Source organism: Labrus mixtus, chromosome 8 (genome assembly GCF_963584025.1).
Source record: "Labrus mixtus chromosome 8, fLabMix1.1, whole genome shotgun sequence".
NCBI classification, from domain to species: domain Eukaryota; kingdom Metazoa; phylum Chordata; class Actinopteri; order Labriformes; family Labridae; genus Labrus; species Labrus mixtus.
Window position 1 is genome coordinate 21,182,559 of NC_083619.1, and position 16,478 is coordinate 21,199,036.

The window sequence follows — 16,478 nt, forward strand, 5'->3', positions numbered from 1 at the left end:
TGACCTGTAAAAGCAAATGAGACCGTCAGAGACAATATTGACTTTTACTACATAGATATGTCTGAAGCAGCTCCTGCAGGGTCTGTGGCAGATGAGACAAAAAAACAGCTTTCTGCACAGAACACCCTTTTAACCTTTTAAACTGAGAATTTCGCTCAGGGAACGTTTTTTCTAAAAAAAACAAAAAAAAAACGTTTAACCATATGTAGCTTGATTATAATTTCATTAATCTGACAGTCTAAGGAGACATTGTGGAAACTTCTGGATATTTGTTATTTTGAAGCTTGGAGTCATGGACAAAGCTGCCATATTGTTGTATTGGTAGTAACTATTTCAGAGTTTTTTTTCCATTGGCTCTTGGTATAAGTGGAAATATTTCCCAAAATGTCAAACTTTTTTATTACTCACTTACTCTATTAACAGGTATAAAGAGGGAAAAAATCATGCCAAAAAGTAGTTTTAAAGGTCACATATTATGCAATATTCACTTCACCATGTTTTTCTAACACTAGTATGTTTCCCTAATCTGCCTACAAACCACCCAATTATGAGAAAAGCCCATCCTCTCCGTCTTTTGCCTGCTCCACTTTTCCGTAAAATGTGTGCCTTAAACAGGCCGTTTTTCTTTCCCTTCATGACATCACAAAGGGCAGTAACCCCTCCCCCAGGTGGGTGATACTCCCACAGCTAGGTGTTTGTTCTGCCCTCTGAGTCTGCCTCCTCTCTGTAAATAATAGGGCAAGGTGAAAGAAAACAAAGCCACCCAATCCCTTCCAGAGGGGCGTGGTCAAATACAGATCACTTAAATTTAAAGCTACAGACACAGAAACAGCCTGTTCTGAGCAGGGATGAAATAGAGGGGTTTATAGACATGATCAAATACAGGATCAGAGTGGACTTTTGGCAAGAAACTTCACAGACATGTTTTGGAGACCTCTGAGACGTATTTAAACTTGTTGAAAATGAGTATAATGTGTGATCTTTAAAGCTCCTTTGAGGAGTTTATAAATGGTTTTGAAAAAGACTGAAATTTAAACAGATAACTCAAAAGTAAACAAGACAATCAGACAGTATTTTTTAATGTCTGCCACAGGATAGACATCAGACAAGATCATTTGTAGCAAACTGCAGAGACAGCTTTAATTTACATTTTCAAATCGAAAAAAATTAACAAACAATTAAAGTCAGAACCTTGATAGCATTGATTACTACAATAGATCAAAAGGATGCACTGCAGTATCTGACAGGTTATGAACATGTTTTGAAATCCACACATTAAGTGCGACAATTCCCCAGTAAGCTTAAGAGAGGGGGGAAATGAGCAAGAGCATCAAGCTTGTCCATCAGCTGAATTAATCAGGAGCCTGAGAGTCCTCCTTAGAGTGCAGGCTAGCATAACGGCTAATGACTGAACGTCTGAGCACAGTATTTCCCTAATTGAACTTTAAACACTTAAGAAAGACGAGGAGCGAAGAGACAAAAATAACACTGTGTACCCATTACTCTTTACACAGCAGAGTGAAAGATCAGGCTGAATTCTCTGTGGGATACTAAGACACAAGTTCCTGCTGGGGTTAAAGGTGCAATCAGACATTTCCACAGGAGTGAGAGTCTCGACAAATCCTCTGGGTGTGCAGATCACGTCTGTTTCTAGAGTATAGCTGCAGTGTTTTGAGTCTATTCTTACTGAATGGACATTTTCAGGGAACGAGTGCTCATTGTGCAGTAAGGCCTTCTTTCGTACAATAGGCACATATTCCCAAGTGTGCCATAATACATCATGGAGTTTGCATAGCAGGTTGGTATTTTCACATTTGCAATTCAAAGCAGCTCCCCCCCCCCCCCCCCCCCCGCACGTCTGCTGCTTGCTCTCTGGAGTAATAGACTCCTGTCATTGATGGGTCCCGAGGGTGCACAGAGCGAATCCTTTCTCACGTCTGTATCGATCGGCCCGAGATTCCTACCTGATTTACATTGACAAGAGCACTGGGGTCCAAATGAAAGTAAGCATGTTTTCCAAATTGGAAACACAAGGGACACGTCTCTCCGCAAACAGACAGCTGAGAAGGTAAACACTGACGTTACCTTGGATTGAACGCTGTGGGAGAAGGCTGACTTTGCTACTTTACTGTCACTTCCTCGAGAGGCAGCGGTCAATTTAAACAGGGTCTCTCATCAGGCATGGTCATTTGAGCTATTGTTTGTTTACATTAAGCAAAGGGAAGTTGGACTGAGGAACTTTTGAGACAGAATTTGGACTATTTTTAAGGTTTAATTGCTGAGCAAAAGAATGCAAGTTTGTATGAAAAAGTATGGTGGAATTGTGTTCACACGGCTGACGTACCCAAAACAGACACTAGTTTATATTCAAAGGTCACTGTTGTCGCCAGTTTCATGTGTTATTGTGGTTTGTGTGTGTGGTTGGTTGTGTGGACGTTTTCTGCTGCAAACGTCACCTGGGCATAGTTGACAATTACAGGTAGGTAGAAAGGGGAGACACAGGTGAATGGGAATAGGGAATTAGTGGAAGCCACACAGTTTTTCAACCATAAATGTGTGAAGATGTTGTCCGGCGTGTTTAGACGTTATCTATGTTTATGAGCTAGTTTCGTCTGATGCAGAAAAGGCCTACACTCGTCTTTTTGTTGGTGTTTTTAAGATTGTTGATAAATAAATACTGCAAACAGAATTCCCGGCGGACATTCCCTTTTTTACCCACCATGAGTTGGAAATGACTTCAATTCCCTCCAGTGGCACTTTCTGTTGTTAGATTGCCACTACATTTTGTTGAAAAACTTGGTTTCAATGGACAGAGCCTTTCGAAGCTGATGACTGGCAGCGCTGCGCTCTGATCCGTTTCAGCTGTATCCACTCAACAAGACGCCGGCAAGTGACAGCCTGTGCAAAAACGCCGAAGATTCACGGTAGGATGGATTTAGAATTGTTACAATCTGTGGAAAAGATTAGCCTTTTCATAGACGGGATACAGGAAAATCCTGCTGCAATTCTTAATAAAACTTCGGCTGTTTACAAGAGTAATCAAAATGAGTGACGCGGAAATGAACGCACCTGTCAATCAAAGTGAAACGGAGAAAAGACCGGTTAAACTTACCGTAAAAGCATTGGAGACAAAAAATAATGTCAAATCAAAAGGAAAGAAATTACAAGGTAAAGAAACTTAACGAAGTGGAACAACTGGTGCTTTCAATCAAAACTGTTTCTGAAGTGGAGGCAAAGTATGAAATGATTTTAAAACTGAGTGTTGAAGCAACAGAGCTGCAGAAATCACTAAAATCATTAATACCTGAGAAATGAAATGTCAAAACAAAATGACTGGTTTGAAACGCAAATGCACAATAATGAAGAAATACAGCAAAAAATACAAAAGTGGTTGCTTGATGAAAAAGAACGATGCAAACGTGCTGGGGATCATGATGATGATGATTATGAATTGAATGACAATGCTTTGAAAACTATACCTGTGGTTAATGATTATGCTGCTACAAGCACTGTGGTCACTGATGATATTGATCCAGGTGACAGCATCTCAAATGTTGGTGATAAAACATACTTATCAGCTGGCCGCTCCAGCCACAGGTCTTCAAGGTCATCAGCCACCTCTGCATGTCTCAAAGCAGAGGCTGAAAGAGCTGCTCTTCTTGCTAAAGCAGCTACCCTCAAGGAAAAGCATGAGCTGGAGGCTCAGGAGGAGCAAATCAGAAGGAAAAAGCAATTGCTTGAAATGCAAAGTGAAATTGCTGCTCACACAGCAAAAGTTACTGTGCTCAAGTACAGAGCTGCTGATGCACAAAGCGCCAGAGCTCACTCAGATGGGATGAATTCATATCTGGAACGTTCAAAACATAAATTGTCTCTCAGACCCTCTGCAAAGGAATTTGTTCCACAAAGTTCAAATCAACAGTTCAATCAGCTACCAACAGGGGGCAGCAAAGCTTCAGTGCAAATAGAGGCACGAAATAAAAATTAAATCAAGCTGTTTAATCCATCTACAATAGGCATCAGATCTGCCATGTCAATGGGGACACGAACTGAGGAAACCATTTCAGAAACTGGATCAAAATCAAATGTTCAGAATCACAAACCAAGCTTGTATCAAGGATCTCAGCAAATAAATCAGACTGCTCATCATTCACAAAAACCCAACATGGATTCAACATAGGAACCCTTCCAATGTTCTGGTTTTGTGCAAACTAATATGGACCAAGGCAACCTTCTTACCATCATGCAACAGTTCTGCTAGTGCAACAACAGCGTTCATTATCATTACCTCCAAGGAATATACCAACTTTTGATGGAGACTCTCTCGAATACAATGCATTCATCAGAGCTTTTGAGAATGGGGTGGAAGCAAAGACTGGTACAGTGTAGATTGCTTACATTTTTTGGAGCAGTTTACTAAGGGACAACCTCGAGAACTTGTCAGCACATGCCACCTGACAGGGGTTATCAAAGAGCAAGAACACTGTTGCGCGAAAGATTTGGAAATGAGCAAAAAATTGCAAATGCAAACATGAAGAGAGCCTTTGAATGGTTGCCTGTAAAATCAGAGGACATCAAGGCGTTGCAAGCTTTTTCATTGTTTTTACGTGTGTGTTGTAATGCAATGGAGGATATCGAGGATATGTCAGAGATGAACATGCCATCAAACATGCGTGCTATTATACTGAAGCTACCATATAAACTCGGGGACAAATGGAGGAACAGAGTTTATGAGGTGCAGGAGAAGTATCATCGTCAAGCATGTTTCAGTGATGTTGTGAATTTCATTGAAAGACAGAGTGTCTATTGCCTCTAATCCACTCTTTGGAGACATTAAAGACGCATCTGTCTCACCACAGAAGTATAAAAGTGGAAACAAAGTGTCACAGGTACACGTTAAAGGAAAAGGAAGCAGTTTTGCTACATCTGTTGCAGCTGTGAATTCTGGAACAAAGAGTCAACTGCAAAAGGAGGCAAACCCACCTAACAGGTCAAATAATGTTTTGTGTTTGCTGTGTGAAGAGGGTCACAGATTGGAGATGTGTCCCAAGATGGAAAAAATGTTGCGCAGAGAAAAACTTGACTTTTTAAAGGAGAAAGGTGTTTGTTATGGATGTCTGTCTGTTGGACACATGAGTAAAGACTGTCGCCGTCGTTTGTTTTGCAAGTTGTGTAACATGAAACATCCTACTGTCCTCCACATTCATTCGAAGGAGAAAGAGAAATCAGAAGACACAGACAAAGAAACTTCAAGGAGCAATAATGTGGTTTCTCCTAAGACATGTGGCCATACAGGGGCCGGAGCACAAGATGGTGTCTTGGCAATTGTGCCTGTACAAATCAAGGCCATGAAAGGCAGCCGAATGCTTCAGACCTATGCCTTCTTAGATCCTGGCAGTACAGCCACCTTTTGCTCTGAGCAACTCATGAGGGAGCTAAAGGTGAGAGGAAGAAATGCCAAAATCCTGTTGAGAACAATAAATCAAGAAAATCTGGTTGACAGTCATATTGTCTCAGGATTGGAGGTAGCTGCACTCAATAGTGACACCTACTTTAAATTGCCTGATGTGTACACACAGTGTAAAATGCCAGTGACTCGTGAAAATATTCCAAGACAGGAAGAGTTGAGTGCTTGGCCACATTTAAATTCAGTGGAAATTCTTGTCATTGACGCTGACGTGGCGCTTTTAATTGGGACCAACGTTCCAAAGGTACTGGAACCATGGGAAGTGGTAAACAGCAATGGTGAAGGACCTTGTGCTGTTCGGACCCTACTGAGGTGGGTCATCAATGGACCACTACGAGGAAGCAATGAAAGTGGAAGCAGCTGTCCCACCATTACAGCCAACCATATATCCATTGCTAACATAGAGGAACTGTTGATAAAGCAGTACAACCATGACTTCAACGAAAAGTCAGAGGAAAACGACGGAAATGTCCAGAGAGGATCTCAAGTTTATGGAGATTATGAACAGTTCAGCAGAGCTCGACAACGGACATTACTGCTTGAAATCGCCCTTCAGAGAGGCTAATGTCATCATGCCCAATAACCGTCGTGTTGCTGAGCATAGGGTCCTCTGCCTGAAAAGGAAATTGAAGAAAAATGTTGAATTTAAAGAAGAATATGTCAGTTTTCTCAGTGATGTCATCGATAATGGCTATGCAGAGAGGGTGCCTGAACATGAATTGGAAGGAAAAGAAGGAAAAGTCTGGTACATCCCACATCATGGAGTTCACCATCCAAAAAAGGGAAACTTGAGAGTGGTTTACGACTGTGGTGCAAGTTTCAAAGGGATCTCTCTTAACAGTCAACTGCTCCAGGGACCTGATTTGACAAATTCCTTGCTTGGAGTTCTCACAAGGTTTCGTCAAGAACCTATTGCAGTGATGGCTGATATAAAAGCAACGTATCATCAAGTCAAAGTGGCAAAGGAGGATGTGGACTTTCTTCGCTTCCTGTGGTGGCCAAATGGTGACCTGTCACAACCTCTCACTGACTACAGAATGACTGTTCATCTTTTTGGTGCAATATCGTCACCCAGCTGTGCCAGTTTTGCCCTTAGAAAAACTGCAGAGGACAATAAAGCAGCAAACACAACTTTTATGTGGACGACTGCTTAAAATCCTTGGCCTTGGAGAAAGATCTGACGGCTGTATGCCAGTGGGGAGGCTTTCAGCTGGTAAAGTGAATCAGCAACAGCAGGACAGTGTTGGAATCAATCGACTTGGAAAAAAGAGCCAAGGAAGTGAAAGAGTTTGACTTTGACAGAGACAACCTCCCTGTCGAGAGAACTCTTGGATTGCAGTGGTGTACAGAAACTGACACCTTCAGGTTCAAGATGGCAGTCCAGGAAAAACCACTCACAAGACGGGGTATCTTGTCTGTGGTGAGTTCAGTCTATGACCCCTTTGGATTTTTAGCACCATTTACATTACCTGCCAAGTTGATGCTGCAAAACCTCTGTAGGTTGAGCTTCAATTGGGATGATCACATTCCCCAAAACTACCAGCTGCAGTGGATCAAGTGGCAAGAAGATCTTAAACGGCACAGCACATTCAACGTGCCAAGATGCATCAAGCCCAAAGATTTTGGACAGCTCATAAGTGCCCAGCTGCATCACTTCTCCGATGCTAGCGAGGATGGTTATGGCACAGTTTCGTATCTGAGGCTGCAGAATGACAAGGAGAAGATTCATCTGGCTTTTGTTTTGGGAAAAGCAAGAGTTGCTCCTGTCAAGAAAGTTACAATCCCAAGGATGGAATTGGCAGCAGCTGTGCTTGCAGTGCGAGTTGACAGGATGCTCAAAGCAGAGCTGCAATTACAAATTGAAAGTTCAATGTTCTGGACAGACAGTACAACGGTGTTAAAGTACATCAGGAATGAAACAAAGCGCTTTCACACCTTTTGTGGCTAACAGGATTTCTATTGTAAGAGAAGCCACTGCTGTTTCACAATGGAGGTACATTGACACAAAGCAGAACCCAGCTGATGAGGCTTCACGCGGGGTGAAAGCTGAGTACCTTCTCACCCACAACAGGTGGATAAATGGCCCCGACTTTCTTTTTAAAAATGAAAGAGAGTGGCCTGTTAATATTGTGGACTCTGTTTTAATCAGCAGTGACGATCCAGAGGTCAAAGGAGAAGCAACAGTTCATGCTATAGTCATTAAAGATGCAACAAATGCAATCACTGAGGAGGCACAGAACTCAACGGAGCAGCTTATAACCTATTTCTCCTCATGGAAAAGGTTAAAGACCTCAGTTGCTTGGTTTCTCCAGTTAAAAAAAATTGTTGCAGTTGTTGAGTGATAAGAGAAAGGAAATCCAAGCTTCTGTGACCAGAACTGTACTTGATCAGACTCAACAGAAGAGCGAAGTGGAAAAGGAGATGCAGCGATTCAAAGCCACACTGGGTGGTCAGACCCTGGCTCTTGAAGACATTGAATCTGCTGAAAGTGCCATCATTCAGTGCTGTCAAATGAAAAGGTTCAGTGACGAAATAACTGCTTTGAAAGGTGGAACATCTGGAGTGAAGAAAAGTGCAGTCACATTTACAAACTTGATCCAGTGCTGGAAAAGGGGCTCTTGGGAGTGGGCGGACAGCTTAGCAAAGCAGCAATGCCTGTTGACATGAAACATCCAGTCATTCTGGCTAAAGATCAGCACATTTCTACTCTCATTTTACGTGACATTCATGAGCAAGTGGAAGAAATCACCTGCTTTCCAAACTCCGTCAGCGATATTGGATCACCAGTGCAAATGCAGCTGCCAGAGAGATCCTTTCTTCCTGTGTTGTTTGCAGACGTTATAGGGGAAAGATGGGAGAACAAAAGATGGCTGACTTCAACCTGACATTCCACCATTTACAAATGTTGGTGTTGATTATTTTGGCCCTTTTGAGGTAAAACGTGGCCGCAGCTTCATCAAACGTTATGGGGTCATATTCACCTGCATGTCAAGTAGGGCAGTACATTTGGAAATGGCATATTCATTAGACACCAGTTCTTGCATTCATGCACTGCGCAGGTTCATTTCAAGAAGAGGACAAGTATCACACATCAGGTCAGATAACGGAACTAACTTTGTGGGAGCAGAACGTGAGCTGAGAGAGGCTCTATCTGCCCTGAATCAAAAAGAAAATTCAAGACTCTTTGCTTTCTTATGGAGTGAAGTGGAGCTTCAACACCCCTGCAGCATCACATCATGGTGGATCATGGGAAAGGATCATTCGCATGGTCAGAAAGGTGCTGAATTCAGTACTTCATCAACAAAATGTGGACGATGAGGGATTGCAGACTCTTTTGTGAAGTCGAAGCTATTTTAAATGATCGCCCCATTACAAAGATCTCTGAGGATTCAAATGATCTTGAACCTTTGACTCCAAATCGCATTCTATTGTTGAAAGGCAAACCTGCTCTACCACCAAGGGTTTTTGAAAAAGGTGACTTGTACACCAAACGACGATGGACGCAAGTTCAATTTCGGGCAGACCTCTTTTGGCGGAGATGGATTCAGGAATACTTGCCATTGTTACAGGAACGGCAACGATGGTCAAAGGACAGGAGAAGCTTTGTCACAGGAGACATCATCATTGTGGCGGACTCTACTGCCCCTCGTGGATCCTGGTTGTTGGGGAAGGTGCTGCAGACCTTTCCTGATGGACAAGGACTGGTGCGACCTGTTAAAGTCCAGACCAAATGCAACGTACTGGAGAGGCCGATTACAAAGATCTGTCTTCTGCAGGAGGCTGAATAAAGACTGTAATTCTCTTAAAGGACAAATACATCAAAGTGACTGACTGACTTAAAAGAAGACTGAAATTGTTTTTTCTTTTTTAATGTATTGTACAGCACTTTGGTCAGCTGTAGCTGTTTTTAAATGTGCTTTATAAATAAATTTGACTTTATTTTTTTTAAAAAAGGGGGAGAGATTTGGACACTTTCTCCGGGGAGCTGACATTGGCTCCATTGTTTATATTGTGTTAAATTGTTATGTTATCATACAGAAACAATTAGGGGCCGGTGTGTTGTCGCCAAAAATAAATACTGCAAACATAATTCCTGGCGGACATTCCCTTTTTTTTCCACCATGAGTTGGAAATGACTTCAATTCCCTCCAGTGGCACTTTTTGTTGTTAGATTGCCACTACAGTCACTGAATGAGAGTGAAAATTTAAATACAAATATGTTTCAGTTCTCTTTGGTTGCTTGGTTTTGTACCAGTATGATGAAGAATAAAAAATTCACAAAATCAAAAAGTAGAATTGTGAAACTAACCTTAAGATACGAAGTTGAAACATTTTTAAACAAAAAAACAAAAAAAGAATAATAATAAAATTCAGGTTTTAACCATCAGATGTGTATTGTTAAGTTGTGCATTATATATATATATATATATGTTCTCCCTCTCATATGTGTAGCTTTACTTCTTGCACGTGTGATTTGTGAGCCCCGCCCTCTTGATTGCACCTGTGCCTGATTACCCTCACCTTTCCAGAGCAATGACTCTACGTGTAAGTGTCTCGGTCACTTTCGTCTTCCAGACGTATTTCAAATATGTTTGCTTCCTTGTCGTGCTCTCAGTGTTTCTTACCTTGTTTTCCTGTATGTCTTGATCCCTGTCTTCTCTTCATGGACTCTCTAAATCAAGGTAAGCCTTTTGTTTGGCCTTTTCTTGTTGTACAGTACATCCATGTCACTGACTGCTTTTGAGCCCTCTGACTGAGAGTCAATACCACACTTTATGGATGTCAGTTTGTTTGTTTGTTTGTGAAGGAACGGGTGAAATAAATAAGGGTGAGACCAAAAAGAAGCTATAACATAAAAGATAGCTAGATCGATCGATCGATATATACTTTATTCATCCCCTGGGGGAAATTCAGGTGTATCCCATAGCTCACACATACAAGTTTAAATATTGAACAAACAGGACTGCAAACGTCACGAGTGATTAAAAACTGCATAGATAGAATTGACAGATAATTAAAATCCAAACCACACAGTAACTATGGAGCCACAAGGGCATCCAGCCACACAATACAACACAGAGAGAGAAACTCCATCAATGAGTGAGTGAACAATACAAGGATAATACATGACACGACCTGGCATAATAAGTCCAACATTCACTACTGTTTTAGCTCTATTTTGGTCTTGACCAGCTCCTAAAAAGAAAGGTTAATTTTCTTGTGTATATACCCCTACACAAGCATTATTTTTGTAGCTGAGCAATCAGTGGGCAGCAGGTTTTGGCTGAACAATAAAACAGGAAAAAGGAAAACACTTTGATAAAAGCCTTTAAGTTGAATCAATGCAGTAAAGACAATAAGCTGAAAAATGCTAAACTGTAAGAGTTTCAGGAAACCAGAGGCTGGTGAACTTTCTTGGTTAGTTTGTTACAATAAAAGGGACTTTTGATTTACAGGCAGTGATTTGATCCATTTTTCAGATTAAAATATTGCAGCACAGAGCAGTTTTACAAATATAAGATTCATTAAGCAGAAGCATTTTGTGTTTCAGACTTTTCCATATAAATGAGTGAAGCTTCACTTTTTCTCTTATTTTCAAAAAGAATAATACTATCACGAGGGGAAGTTTGCCAGGTTAACTCACAGTATGATACAAAGAATCACAGCATATGGGCGGCCATATTGAGGAGCCAAATGAACAGATGGACTAAAACCCACATAGTCATTAGGTGTTAAGGCTCATTTAAGAGTCAGCACCATAGCCCGGATGTGTGATTTTAAAAAGTCAGAATTGCTTTTAAATTTCAGCCAGAGTCTGTCCATAAACATTAATGAATGCAGAGACCAGATCATTGAGGTTTAGTTCAAAATCTACACAGCCTTTGACTGAGGTTGACCAGGATGTAAAAAACTCATAGACAATGAGCTCAAGATATGTCAGAATTAAACACATGAACACAGACATGGTGGGACACTTGTCTTGTTGTTGTTTTGAAAAAAACATGAACGTTTAATTCATATCTGACAGGGAGCAGCTGAGGTAGCGAGGCCGATGTGATTATGTTGTTGACGGCGGCTTTGCGTGATGTGAGAGCTGACAGGGCCAGCAGCTCAGGGAAATGTGAGCCTAAAAAAAATGTCAAGGGTTTTAGTTTCACAGAGGAATGCAACAGATCTTGGGGAAATGTCAATGTGTACACACATTAAAAGGTTACGCTTCATCAGACGCGCGCACGCGGCAGATGCACAAACACATGATCTGCCGGGGAAACACGCAAAATACACAAACAGCCACTGCACCCGTGAATGACCTTTTGTCGAAATCATTATTTTTGAATAAGCTGCACAAATGGTGTTTTCATGAATCCTGCAGACATTTAAATTACTTTGTTTTCTGTAATTTCTGTGGGAAATGGCAGCGCATGCAAAGAAATGCCTAAAATATGGGGCAGGGAAGAGAAGAAGAAAAAAAACAGGAGAGAACAAGCACTCAAAATTTCCTCAGAGCTGTAACTTAGACACCATTAAAATGCACATTTTTATCCCCATGAGAGAGTCTTCAATAATACTGGCAGCATTATACCAGGACAAAGCTCATTCGTTGTACATATACACATCACTCAACCACTTCCTTTCACTTCTCTTTCTACATACCCTAAATTGTATTAAATAGCTTCAATCAGTGTGCGGACGGTGAATCCCTGCTGCTAATGCACTATCCGTGTTTGAAAAGGGTTCTGTTGTGGGCGAAGCAGCAGTCCCTTTGCCATTAACGTTGCATTACATGTCCCGTCCCCCACTATAATTACAGCTCTCGCTCCATCAGAGTGCAGACTCATGACTCGACCTGAGGCGCAGGATAAATCCTGTTGTATCAGGTGTTATGAGAAAGAGACTCAGCCTGAAAATCACACACACACACACACACACACACACACACACACACACACACACACACACACACACACACATACACACACCTTGTCTGCAATCACCTCCTTCTCCTGCATGGCTGGGAGCTGGGAGCTGGGAGTGTCAGCCAGAGTATCAGCTAAGATGAGCTGTGTGCCAGATATCGTTGGACTCTGCACACAAAGCGTTGGGATACCAGCCAGAGAAATCACCATGTGCACTGGGGTGGAGGGAGGTGGATGGAGATGAATAGATACAGAAATCCATGGTCCTATGGCATCTGCTCAGAGACTTTCATGACACTGAGAAGGGGGAACTGCTGTGATTTAGCTGAACTGACATCTCAGAGAACTGTGATGAGTTGATGCAGAAATAGCAGGCCACGTATTTCCCTAACAGGGCCGACATGCACCGCTGAAACAAGCTCCAGCATAAGTTGATCCAGCTCATCATCCATCATTTAGTGTGTGTATCACTTATTTTTAAATTCTATGAAAGTACTCACTTGTTTTAAAGTTAAATTTCAAAGTTTAGGTTCAGTGTAATCTTGGAAAGCATCGGCCTTCATCTGACAGCGACATAGCCTCTCGGGGTTGGCACTCTTTCCAGTGCCTCGGTGTAGCCAGTGGTTAGCTTGTCTTCCTTTTTCTGTTCCGCTGATTTACTCACAGTCAGACTAGCAGCCTGAGAAGCAAGAGCAAATTGCAGTTGAGAATTGAGGTATAACAGCAAAGACTCCCTACACTTGTTACCTGCTGACTTGGGGGAGGAGCTTTGTAATCAGTGCCACCTTACCTCAGATGGACTCAATCCCATTACCTGGAATAAAGAAGACTGGAGCACGATTTAACAAAAAAATACAAATCGAAAAATGTCCCCTCTTAAGAAGTCAAATCAAAACAAACCCACATATAATAGAAGTGCATACATACAGTTTATATCAACTAAGCAAATCAAGAGTATCTTGTTCCACACACATATTGTTTCAGAAACATCCATTCATGAGCAAAGGGAATGTGCACCCTCCTCTCAGCCTGAAAAAACAACTTTTATTAAAGATGATTTGATTTACAACTTGTCAAAGGAGACTGTCGGCTCAGTGACACACACTGTTGTGTGATTGATGCCAGTGGGTCTTCTCGTCACCAAAAGTGTTTTTATAACCCTAATCTCTTCCTTAACACAAAATAAAACGTCAAGAGACCTCTAACAGAGTTACAGTGTTTCACTATTGCACACACACAGACCCTGAAACGAGGGTCCTGTTTGTTTCAGCTCCACACATAAACAATGTTAAGCCATCGACACACAGGCTTTCAGTTATTTCGAATGGTGTCATAACACTGAGTATTGTGTCTGTTGTTTAAAAAAACACTGTGAAGTGTTTAGTGAAAAGTGTGAGGTGGAGAATGTGCCTATATATGAAAACATTTCTGTTCAATGTAGCTCTTGAGTAAACCACCATGTCTGTTATCAGAGACTGTTTACCTGCTTTGCTTTGCTTGTTTGTCTTACAGATTTTTTAGTAGAAACACTGTTTCTTTTTTAGCAATAACTTTTTACTGTTTTCTTTTTTTTCTTTTTTTTTTAACCTTTATTTAACCAGGAAAAAGTCTCATTGAGATTAAAAATCTCTTTTACAAGAGTGTCCTGGCCAAGACAGGCAGCAGCACAAGTACAGGGTTTCCAACATAAAACAATTTACATAAATAAAGGAATCACAAAATGAACCATTCATCAAAATCTGTCATAAGTCATCAGCAACGAGGCGATCAAAAAGGGCAACACGAGTTAGTGTACTTTACATCAACATAATTATGTCCAATAACAACAATCTACTGTTTTGGGACATTGCTATAGTCAGCCCCCACTGAGGACATTATGTCAGCCCAAACATGACTTTACTTTAAACCTAACCAAGAAATTCTGGTGTATAAGCCAAACCAGACACAACCTTTTGGTGGAAACGGTTAGGGCCTGAAAATAACACAAGACTTGATTAAGTTAAGGCCATGAAAGTGCTTCTTTCAGCTCAATGGTTCAGGCTCAAATATTGCGTTCAAAGCAGGGTTTTTTGTTTTGTTTTGGCACATTTAGCAGTCTCCTGAATGAAAGAGAAACATAATAAACTGGAAGCATTAAATTAGGTGGCACAACATATGTTTATGTAACAACTAGCTGGATGTTTCAGGTTCTAATGGTATAATTTAAAAGAGGACTTTACACACATAAACAATAAAGCTGGTAGAGTAAATCATCATTGGCAAACACTGAATCCATAACAAGGCACGGTTTGAAGTTTAAAGTGCATCTCCACTTCCTACAAAAACTGCATTTATTTTATTATATTTGTTTTTTTCTGTCTTTCTCTTTCTCATTGAACTTGTCTAACATGATCAATACATTACTGGAACTGTATTTGTTAGCATGCCTGTCACTGTGTGTTGTTTAATCGTGTTTTTCTCTTTTCCTTTGTCACTTTTTCTCCTGTTATCTCACCAATAAAGGAGGAAAAAAGAAGTTAAAATGCAGTCAGCTTCGGCCAGTTCAAGGACAAGTTGTCTGTCACAGCAAAATAAAAAGCAACAGCATTTTAACACACCATGGGATTTGAACACCATCAAGAGTCACACCTTATAAACCCACCAGAGCACAAAAACACATCTGACGTATATCCCATGATGTTTGCCAAAATCTATCAAACAATTTGTCCTTGTGAAGAGGAGACAAAGAGGCCTGGTAGGGAGCATGCTGCCCTTGCATCTGTCTGTCTGTGCCTATCAGCCCCTTGAGAAGTCATTGATCCGTACAGACCCTTTGCTCATATGCCCAGCAGACGCTGCAGCTACAGCAAAGACTTCTGCTCCTCCCTGACAGCACGACCATTTGAGTTTCCGTCAAGAACAGGCAGGAACCCTGCGGCTGTCAACCTTACAGAGCGGGATCAAATGAAACATGATGACAAGCCAACAGGCGGGAGTCTAAGATTTCTGACTAAAAGTGCACCTTTCATATCCTGGAGTTACCTTAGTGTTTTGTTTAAAAAATGCTCACTCAGTATTTCCTTTCACCTTTGGGCTCTATTTGAACTCATTGCTTGACTTTAACTGAGCTTTAATCTCTTTTTAAAAACGGCCCTGAGTGCTGATATTCTCACTATGGATCAATGTTCTTTAAGGCTCAATAGAAACTCAGTTGATTTTTCCTTTAAGTCGTTTTTAATGAGAGAGAACCCAGACGTTTGAGTTGTGATGATACATTGAAACCTTCTTCAATCATTCAGTGGGAGATAACAGCCTTCAGCGACCAGGATAATTAGCAAAGGGGACCGAATTTATGTAAATAGAATAATGAGCTACTCGGAGCCATAAGATGAAAAATGCTGTTTGACTTAATTGTGACACGATATTCCCTTTTATTTTGTTAGTTAGCTTTGGGTGTCATTTCTGGTATTTGGGACTTCGCTGAGCTACCAAAGTAATTTTTGGAGAAATGGGAACATGAAGACTAAAAAGAAACACAGACTTTAGATCATCAGAGAGGTTTTTAATGAACCCCTGGTCAGCCAAACTTATTTGGGAGAGAAAACTCAGGAAAAGGCAAAGTTGTATCTCAAAAGGTTTGTTGTGAACACACTTTAGATACAAATTTACTGACTTCTGCTTTCACTTTGACCTACTTCACATCTCCAGTGCAGAGGGGGATTATTACCAGCATTTCAAGTCTGTTTACAGTTGGCTGTAACTCAATATAAGAAACATCAGACTGAGCCAAGCTGAACTATTTGCTTTACTACTGTACAATCTGATCAGATAGCTATTTTGCATTACACCAATGTTCCCTGATGACAGTTAATGCATAGGTGAGTGCCGTCTCATGAGAACCAATGTAATTATTGGAGTAGAGCAACATTTTAAACCACATTTCTAAAAAAGAAAATGGAATTGAGGTAATAGTTTGGAGGGATGCAAAACTTATTTTTGTTGCATTTGGATGTAGAAGAAGAGAACGCTCCTTTTTTGATTAAGCCCATGTTAGGGCTGGCTAAGGCTTGGACTCATATGGTTATTATGCTATAGGCTTAGACTGCTGGCACCCT